The sequence below is a fragment of the Mus musculus genome, chromosome 2, assembly GCF_000001635.26.
Source record: "Mus musculus strain C57BL/6J chromosome 2, GRCm38.p6 C57BL/6J".
NCBI lineage: Eukaryota > Metazoa > Chordata > Mammalia > Rodentia > Muridae > Mus > Mus musculus.
In genome coordinates this window covers 66,400,095-66,410,858 of record NC_000068.7, presented here as the reverse complement: position 1 = coordinate 66,410,858, position 10,764 = coordinate 66,400,095, and the positions used below count along the sequence as shown (strand labels likewise).

General features: G+C 39.3%; 1 protein-coding gene across 6 annotated transcripts in view; it reads left to right on the top strand.

Annotated features, from left to right (window-relative positions):
* The window catches only part of Scn1a (sodium channel, voltage-gated, type I, alpha), a 170,057-nt gene that overhangs the window by 29,979 nt on the left and 129,314 nt on the right, over nt 1-10,764 (top strand). For 2 of the 6 annotated variants that reach the window (XM_006499027.4, XM_006499028.4), the window contains exon 1: nt 711-997. The exons of 2 other annotated variants lie outside the window; for them this stretch is intronic. The gene's annotated coding sequence lies outside the window, so the exon portion shown is untranslated. Of the gene's footprint in view, nt 1-672; nt 998-10,764 lie in introns of those variants that run through there. 2 more of the 6 variants (XR_001781558.2, XR_001781559.2) reach the window with 2 other exon arrangements.

Genomic DNA, 10,764 nt, shown 5'->3' with positions numbered 1-10,764 from the left:
TATTTAATACTTACGTTTGTTCTCTAAAACATAGTGTGACAATTCAATGGCTAGTCATATCTGGGAGACAAATAGATATATTACAATAAAAGATGGTGAAACCATGGAAATGGGTATAAAAATAATCCTATTTAACATCAATACTAAAGATAGGGGGATATAATCTTCAAAACACACTCATCGATACTGAGTTTAAAATTAAACTCGCATCTGCCTCCTTCAGAGCCACTCACTATAGTATGAAAAGCACCGTGAACACGGTGTTAGAGAAGAAAGAATCCACAAAATTCCTCATGTAAAGTCACGACTACGTAGTAAAAGACTACTCACTTTTCTCCAGACAGTAGAAATAAGCAAATTTCATTCATGGGTTCCGTAATCTGTAAAAGTAACAATGAGTTTTTTTTTTTAATAGAGAAAATAAAGTAACATTTACAAACAAAATTAGCACCTTTTTTTTTTTAACTTAAAAGCAACGCTCTCCAGTTCTGATTGTTTTAATCTTTAAGTCAATAGTTCCATGATAGGCAGAGCAAAGGGGAATGAAAAAAAGGCATCTGAGGAAGTAATAAAACCAAAATAAAGAGGAAAAAAGAAAAAGGAACCAGAAGGAAGCGGTTGAGAAAGAACACAGAAATCCAGGCTGTGAGAACCTATTTACGATGTAGCCACTAGATGGCACTGTAACGTTAGGTGCTGTCTCCGCTTTTTTTTCTTTCTTTTTTTTTTAAAACAAGCTATTTGCTGATTTGTATTAGGTACCATAGAGTGAGGCGAGGATGAAGCCGAGAGGATACTGCAGAGGTCTCTGGTGCATGTGTGTGTGTGTGTGCGTGTGTTTGTGTACGTGTGTTCTGCCCCTATGAGGCTGCAGCCCTTGTGAAGCACTTGGTCACCTTTTGCAAGAAGGAATCTGAATCGTTGCAACGGAAGGTGCGGACTCGTCGTGGGGAGATGTTGCTCCTCACTGCAGATGGATAATTTTCCTTTTTATCAGGTAAGCCATCTGATTATCTCATTGTGATCTTCTTTGGTGGTGAATTCTTACCTGGTAAATCCTTGGGGAGAAGAGCCCACGGAAATAAGAGTTGGGGCAGAACAGGAAGTCTATTTTTGCATGTGAATTCGGACCAACTGTCCCCCTCCTCCTCCCCTCCTCCTCCTCCCTCCTCCTCCCCTCCTCCTCTCTTCCTCCTCCTCCCCTCCCCCTCCTCCTCCTCTCAACCTTCCATGAACTGAAATCAGGTTCGTTTTGCAGTTCAGCATTTTGATAGAAGGATGAGATTCTTTGGCCTAAAATAACTTGGCATCGGGCCAGCTCTTGCCTTTGCTTGCCTGCATCCTCCTAGGCAAGGTCTTGTCTTGAAGCCCCCTCTGTCATTGGTGCTTTGGAACTGGATTCGATGGCTGTGAATAGAGGTCATATCGCTCCTAAAGATGATGCAAAAATTAGACCTCACAGAGGAAGCAAGAAGGCAGCGGGGCTGCTCCTGGATCCTAGCATTGCAGGGGAGGCAGCTTCTTTGGGCAGAGGCTTGACTCTTGGAAAGGAGTGCCTCCTCCCCAGGACCAGAAGGGACAGATGCTGTTTCCCCCCTGACTCTTCCTTAACTACACTTGCAAATGAACTTTAGCAAAGTGATAAAGAGTCCCGGGTTTCAGACAATGCCGGGTGGGAAGGACTGACTTACTTTTAATTAGACAGAGGTCACCAACGGCAATGATACTGCAGATGTGCTCCATTGACACAAAACCACTGTGGAACCTCTTGCTTTCTGAACAGGGCAAAAAAACTGTTTTCTTCGAGGTGGCTGTGAGGCTTTTCCACGCCCCTTCCTTACCTCTCCTGGCTTCCTTCTCTCCTACCTGTTTGAGGTCTGGATATAAAGCCCTCTTGCCACATCTACAAAGTGTCTGCCGCCCCTCCTTTCAACAAAGCAGTCCAAATAAGCTTGTGAGCAGAGACGCTTTTTCTTTCGTGTGTCTGACGGAAATGACTGAGTCAAGCCTGGGTGTCTTTCTGTTCAGATGTGCATGTGACTAAATATTTTCTAAGCTGCAGTAGCAAAGTCGCAAATTGCCAAACGCTGTTGCTATCACACGTAGGAAATGTGGCTTCTCCTCGGGTATGGATCTGCAGGTCTGCACTGTCTATCTGGTGCGCTAGTGGAGTGGCAGAGCGTGTTTCTCCAACCCGCGCTGTAAATCATCCCAAGAGGAGGATGCCAAACAGGAATAGGAAAATTCCATGCTGAGGTTGATGCTTCCTGATTCTGTCCCTCCTGCCCAAGGAGAGCCAGGGTAGCTCACCTCTCCCTTTTGCTGCAATACCTGACAGGCCGGGGGTGATGCAAATGAGAGCTTCCACACACGTTTGCCTCCTCGGGAAGTCTGACACTTCCCTTTCCTTCCAGAAACAGATTAACTGTGGTGGAAAAACTCCTCACAAACTCCCCTTCCTGGCTACCGACTGGTAATGCCATCAAACACTGCATCTATCTTCGCTGGAGGAGTGTTGCAATTTAGGCCTTCCTCCACAAAGCTCCTTGAAGTGATTTTTAGATGGTGTCTATTTTAGGAACATAATGTGTAGACAGGAATGGATGGCCACAGAGATTTACGGGAAAACAATTTCGCGGAGAAGATGAGGTAGCATTATAAACTGCCAAGACCCAGCACAAGTGGCTGGTTATGTCCCATAGACCTGGCAGTGGCATCTGCTCTTTTAAACTCCCTGCCACTCACTTCTGTGGCTTTTTTCCTCGCTCCATTACATTGTTTGTTTTTGGTTTTCAAATGTCTCTTTCAAAGGCTTGAACCGGAGAGTTCGTTCTGGTAAAAATAACACATTGGACTTTGCTGTCAATACTATGTCTCCATTTACGCGATTCCCCCTTGCTGAGAAATTTGCTATCAGGAGACTCATTTATTACAGCAATTCCTCTTTAAGGCATGGCGGAGAGGGTTTCTCCATCCGTGGAGGCTGGGAAGGCATGATTGGAGGCCTAATTAATTATACAGTATCCAAGAAGGCACTGGGGAGAAGAGCAAACAATCTGCCTTCCCATCCAAAAAGATCAGGAGCAAGTGGACAGACAGAAGGACACAACCCAAGGACCAGAAACTCAGGACTCCATTCCACTGAGAAGCCTTCTCTCGTGGAGAGTTGCTCAAAATTGACACACACACAGGCACATGATGATCAGAACACATTATCTGAGTGTTCCTGATGATGAAAGTTAGCCTGAATTTAATTTCCATTCTCTGTGGACAGCGGAGATCTGGGTAGTCCTCGGGGGCCACGGCAGTAAAACCAGGCATGCCAAGTTCTATCCAAGTTGTCCTCTCCCTCCAGGTTAGGTGAAGAAGATGAAATCCGCCAGGTACTCCTTTCCATTCCCCTTCAGCAAGAAGGCCTGATCTGACTTGGAAGAGTGGGAGGGGGAGAAAGAGTGCAGGGAAAGAAAGAGAACCACAGCAATCCATGGGCTGAGATGTGTCCCACTCTGGATCAGTGCAGAGAAGCTCAGGGACGCAATTACTTCCCTTTGAAATTCTGAAATGTCAATTAAGCGGAATTTACAGCTCCGTTTGTGTTTCTCTGGCTTAGGGTAGGCTGTAGAAAGAGACTTACTCTTGGTGCACACGTGTCTGAAAAATCCAGATGATCTACAAAGTGGCTCCACTTGTGCTTGTAACTCTTCTCTTTTATCTACGTACCTAGAGGTCAACTTATTATAGAGAGGTAGTACTTACTTTGCTAAGCAGTACTTCAGGAATGTAAGAACTATGTAATATTGATAATTTGACAAGGGAAGAAATGAAGGCTATGAGACTAGATTGCCTTGCCAAATGTTACACAGATAAGTGGCAGAGCACAAACTTGAACTCAGGCAGCCTTGCCATAGCTTCTGTATTCTAGAACACTCATGTCTGTGTGGTGGTAGAACCACTGGTTAGCCCTGACTCCGAAAAGGAAATCAGCCCTTGCCAGCATAACTCCTCTCTATCCTTTCATGCCAAGATGTCAAAAAGTGACATCCAAGTTAAATTTTTTTTTTTACAAAGCCCTCTAGTTGGTGTCCGAAGGTGTTGAAAGATGGAAATTACAAGGAAATTCATGCCCATATGTTGCCTTCAGTCTAGTAATAAAGTTAGAAAAAAATGCACAAAGGACTATCAAAGGCCCTTAAAGAAAAAGAACACCGCATAAAGAGATGATAGGAGAGAGGGGCTTGAAGAGAAAAAGGAGGTAGAAATGTGACCTTGTAGTTGAGACATCTAAATGAGTAGAGGGATGGAGACCCTTGCGTATAAGAAAGGAACAATGATTGAAAAACTGGGAACAGAAACCGCACAGAGGTCCTGGGACCTGGGACCTGAGGTGATGTGAGAAAAGGACCCTCTGTATGGGTGGGTCTATGCAGAGGTAAGAAAGAGCTGGGACTAACAGACACCCCCATCCCCACATCTGTGGGTTCCTGGTGGCTGGACTCAGACTCTTAAAGTGGTTTCTATTAAAAAGCATGAGGGAAATTGGTTGAATAAATTTAAGCCTTGTATTTTATATTGGCAAGTTTCTAGGTTTAGAAAAGTAATCTGTTCATATTTACAAGGAGCTTTTTTTTTTTTAACAACTTGTTAAGTCTCTGAGGAAAAATGCTGTCATTCCTAGAATGCAGTGATGTTGGCTAGAAAAATGTTACAACGCACACACACATATACACACACACTCACACACACACACACACACACACATGCACACACATACACATGCACATACAGACATACCCATACATGTGCACATACTTGTGCACTCACACAGGTGCACACATGCACACACATACAGACTCATGCATACCACATGCACATACACACACACACACATGCACACACACACACTCATGCACCCAACACAGGTGCACACACATATGCACAATTTGATGAAAGATTCTGGGTGAGGTTATTGGTGAGAATGATACAGACTATACATACAAGAAGAAACATGTAGACCGGAGCTTATCTGCCCCTGCAGTTGGCACACAACAGCTGGCCAGTGGTGTTCAATCAAGTCATGTTTTGCAAGTAAATGAGTGTGCTATTGGAAAACCAGAGCTCAGCTTGAAATTACTGCTTTGTTTACTCAGAATCCACATTATAAGGGAGTATAACGTAAATAAGAATCATTTTAGACTTCACAACTACCTGTTTTCTCCTTGTTCTCAGATCAGACCCTAGAATTTTCTAAGAGATGTGGATTTCAACTTACAATAGATCCTGGTTTCAAGTTTTCTCCTATGAGCAATAAAAAAAACTCTTGTTCAGCTCCTCTGGTACTCCCATGATAACAGGCCTCTAGCTTTAATGCAGTATCTACGGACTTTCTGTTTGTTTGTTTGTTTCTGTTTTTTGTTGTTGTTTTTTTTTAATATCACCTGTCCTTCTTTAGTACCATATAGGCCTAACTCTATGCAAAACTGGACATTGATTCTGTTTTGTTTGCAGTATGTTTTTGTAGCTGGCTCTTTTGTTTATGTCTCTGGTTCATTTGAGTCAGTTTCTTGTATGCAATTCGGCTTATGGCTCATGCTCCTTGCTTTGACTTGTAAGCATCTACTTAGTCCAGAACTCTTTCTTGAAAAGACTGCATTCTCTATCCAAGTTGAACTTTCTTAGCAACACGGCCGGTGATTCATTTGTGCTATTACTATCATTTATTTTACACTAGATATACAAGACACCTTTTAAAGGAAATGCCACCAAAAAAGTACCTTCTTGGAAAACCTTACATAGATTTAAATCTGTTGGGTTTTTTTAAATGACCCATATTCTCCCATTGCAACCTTTGGGTTCAAGTGTACCATAAATTTTTCCTTCTCCTTGGGAAAGCATTTGTTTATGATACTCCCAGAAAGCAAAAGTGATAATTAGGTACAGCATTTTAATGAACCTAATCTTCCTGAGAGGAGATGGCTAGTTATTTCCCAGAAGGGTCCCTCCTGCATTGCACGTCCTCTGCTGCACACATGTAAGTGATGCTCATGCCCTTCATTAGACGCTGCTTAGTCACCTTTGTCTCTCAAATGCCATTAGGGGTTCTGTTGTACTTGTAATTATACTTCTCAAATAGAGTTGGTTTTATTTTAGATGCTTTGGGCCTATGTAACACTACACTGAATGCTGGGTGGTTTAAACTATAGGAATATAGTTTGCATGAGATCAGGCTTTGAGATATTGACAGGTATGGTTCCTTGTGATGCTTCTCTGCTTGGCTTGCTGGTTTCATGCTCTGTGCTCTGACATGTTTGTTTCTTCTGTGATCCTGAATTCACAGTGCTTGCTTTGATGCCTAAATTTCCACTTAGATGGAGAAAAGTTAGATTGTGTCTAACCGTGTGATCCAACTATTTTAAAGGCCTTGCCTCCAAATACACACAGATATGGAGTAGGGAAGTTTGGCTTTAGGCAAATGAACCTAGAGGTGAACACGATTCATCTTGTGATGGTTGCCTTTGGCTTGCTTATGATGACTAAAATACACAAGGAAGACTGAATATCAATTCAGTCTTTTTTTGTTGCTGATGACATGATTAAAATTGTATTAAGGATGGATTTTCGTCATCCATACCCTTCTCCCACAATAAGGAGTAGTGTGGGCATATGTTGATATGCTAATGTTGTAATTAGCTAATTACCATTATATTTAAAGAAGCAGCATAAATAACATGATGTGGAGAAGTGAATGCATATTTAGAGCCACCATCTGTGCTAAGCATTAAGGCTTTTACTCATTTTAATTACAAGAGGAACCAAGATGGATGCAAAACTTAGGAGCTTATGGACAATTTTATAAATAAAACGATCAATTCCAAAGTGTTTCTATAAGCAATAGAAACTGGGTCAGGCTCATTTAAACAAAGTGCAATGTCTTGGGAAAATGTTGCAGCCTAGAGCCCAACATTTGCACCAGAAAATGGCAGGAATGAAGCAAGCAGTAAAAGTAGTTGGCCCAAGGTTGGACTTCCGATGCTGTAATCTCCTAAAACAAACCAGCTAACTGTTCTCTCTTGCTGTTTGTGGTACAGATTTGGAATTACAGTTCTAACAAATCAGCGTCTGGCTGATAAGTTTGGACTATCCATCCAATCATTTTAATTAATAATAATCTGGACCTTCAACTGTCACTTCTACCAAAAGATTCCTATGTAGGAAAAAACATTGCAACCCGATGAAACTTAAAACAGTTTACATATACTATGTTAAATCATAATCTATGTAAACAAAAAGATATTACAGGGCCATTGAATGTAACATATCAAATAACATTTAATTCTGTACAAAGTTGCTGAGGATACAATAGCACAAATCCCAAAAAGATACAAATGTTTGTTTCCCCTAAAAAAAAAATGAATAAAACTAGTGTTAGAATTGGTAGAGTCTGCTATATGCAATTATAATTTCTATTTTCTTGTTATAATTTGTTTAAAGTCAGAATTATTTTTCTCCTTTTAATAAAGTAGAGAATGTTCATTATGTAGATCTAAAATAAAAACCATAAGGAAATAACATAACTTTAAAACATTGCACAATAAGCATTAGTACTAACAATTTAGTTGTGCAGTTTTTCCCATTTTATTGATTTGTTTCTAAATTCTTTAGTTTGTAATGGCAGAAAATATTTTTGAAATAAGAACACACTGTTTTAAAAGTTAAAATAGGTTCAATGGTAGAGCACTTGTCCAGTATGTGTGAGACCCCAAACTTAATCCTTAACATTAAAAAATTAAATATAGATGTTAGAACACATTATTTATCAAATGGAACTTGGCAAATCAATTTATAAGGATAAGCATTACATAATCAAAATAGTGACCAGGAGATAAATGAGAAAATAGCCAAATATTTTAATATTTTATCACCTAGAATATTAATTAAATTAGTCCATATTTAATATATTAATTTGCTGTTTTAGCAAAATTGTAAAAATGGAAATTTTGGAAAGAAATGTGATACAAGATTAGATTTGATATAAGAAACTTGAAATTGTGTAATTTTGTAACCTAATGTCTCCAGTCAGACTTCAGAAAATTTTCAGGAAATTTACTTGTACTTATGGAATGTCTATTATTGGCTATGGGTTTTAGTAGGGGAAAAAATGAGTATACACTAAAAAAACTAAAGATAGTAAACGATAAATGAACAAAGAACACCACTAAACACTAAGCCAGAACATGACATTTTTAAACTGTGTAGAACTCAACTGATCACATTGGCAAAATCAATCTATGTCAATGTTCCGGTGAGACTATAGCAAAGGCAGATGCATGAGGCTGAGCCAGAGCCATTGGCAGAGCGAGGGCTACATCCTCTTTCAAGAACTGATCCTTGAAAATATGAAATCGCCTGGTAGGAGCAGGGAAAGGCACCCTGTAAACAAGGATCGATCGTTAATATCATGGATTAATATCCATACTTAGATTATTTTAAGGAAAATTTTAAGATTTAAATACTACAGAGAGTCAAATAAAATAAGGAACCCAGAGGTCAAGATTTTCATTTGCCCACTCAAAGAGGAGAAAAAATATATAAAGAATTCTTTCACATAAACATGTCTGTCTAAGAATTCAGTGAATTGAAAATCCTGGAAAGTGCAACTTTGAGAGACTTGACAAATATCACCAGCCAGCAGTTTTGATCCTCCCCTGGAATGTGATATGCCATTTTTAAAAGGCCAGTGGTATTTTGAGCTATGTAAGTCAGTGTGTTTGGTACAAAACCAACGAGCCAACAGGTTGGTTTGAGGACTAGAATACCATAATCTCAGAGCCAGCTGACCTAAGCAGGTCAGATTTCAGATCATTGGAAGTGCCTGGAAGATTGAACACCAGTACTTTAGGGCATTAGAGACAAATAGTTCAACCTGTGTGAAGGAAGGCACGAGTGTCGTTTGAAGAATTTCTAGCTGGTAAGAGCTAGCTCTGAAGAAATCATTGAGGGAAGGAAATGAAAATAAGAAGGTGAACTTCTTCACCCCACTATAGAGTAATGAAGTATCGAACTCCAGGCAACACTGTAGAGTAACAAAGTGACAAACTCCAGCAGCTTCTCCTCCAGAGAGAAACCTTACCTGCTCACCAATTAGCCACCTCTCCTTTGTCACTATGACTTTGTTGACTCTCTACTCTCGCATACTCTTCACTTTTAATCTTGTCGCCATATTGTGACATTTATTTAAAACAAAAACAAAAACAAAAAACAAAAAACAAAAAACATTCAGTCATGTTATCAACTCAGTGTTTAGTCTTTGATGCTCTCAAAAATGTGTCCACCCCATCAAGACTAGAACAGTCTTAAAAATAACTTTTGCAGTTATTTTTTATCTTACCCCATAACTTTGGTGCATTTCCTTGAAAACGTTTAGGCATCCATCATATCCCAACTGTCTTTATAGTCATATAAAAGCACTCTTCCTTCCTTTCACTGTTGATGGTTATTTATATTTACAAAAACAATTTATATTTCTCAATGTTAATCCTTAGTAAGGCAGTGGTATGAAGAATTGTTAAATTTTTCACAGCCATTTGCTCCTAGGAAAAATAATAATCTATAAAATGAAAATCCAATTCCCTTAAAGGAGTCTGTTTGATGATGCTGCAAAACTATTTCATCTGGAGCCCCAGGGCTCATCTTGTTTGTTCGTTTTTTTGTTTGTTTGGTGCCCCAATATCATCCCCAAAACACACCTGCACAGCTGTGTGAGTTACCAGCTGGACTGATTCCATTTCCATTGAACACTATCACGCCTTGGAAAATGTAGCAGGTAGACAGGTGCAGACCATTCCAGCTTACATTTTAAGTCATTTTCAAAAATGAGAGAAGTGATCGAGCCATGTCAAGGAGTAAAAAGTAATTGTAAATATGTATTGCCCGTGACAAAAATGACCATTAGAATACTGGAACACTTTTCTGCCACCAGGAATTGAGCAGCATTTTAAATATGAAGGATTTCCAGATGTGACTAGCAGTGATGTTGACAGACTAATGAGGAGAGGCTGTAAAAATTTAAACTTTATATAGCACAGTCAGCTAACAATCTATAAATGGGCCATGCTTATGACATATATCTTTGTGGATAGTAAATCACCTAACTGTGCACAATAAGCCAATGAATTGCATAGGTCAGAGTACAGTGGGTTTGCGGATATGACTCTGACCTATTTATCTAATGTGGCCTACCAGGAAGGAGAAATATTTATACTTACATGAAATCGCTATTTCAGGTTTCCACACACCTTTCTGCAAGACCAACTGTTTTTCATATTCTCCATCTAAATATAAATTAAAATCTGTTAAATGTAAAAGAATCTAGATATTAGGTTAGATATTTGAAAATTTATAAAATTATAAAAACCCATGCCACGTAAGTCCTTTTCTCTAGAAACATGGTCATTTTCCATTAAAAAGTAACTTAGTTAGCATTTGTTTATGATTGATGTTCACACAATTTTGATATTTAATGCTTTAAGATTTCTCTAATTTCTAATAGCAATGCATTTAATTCATTGATGCTAAAGCTTTAATGGTTCCTCAACCATAGTAAAAATGTACATGCTAGGGGCTAAGCCATTGCTTAGCACATACTGTGTACCCCTGGGTTATATCCCTGGCACCAAAACTAACAATAATGATATTAACTACATAAACAAATTTGAAGATCAAAATTTTTATTCTAAGGCTGAGTTTGATAACTGATCTGCTTTTAAA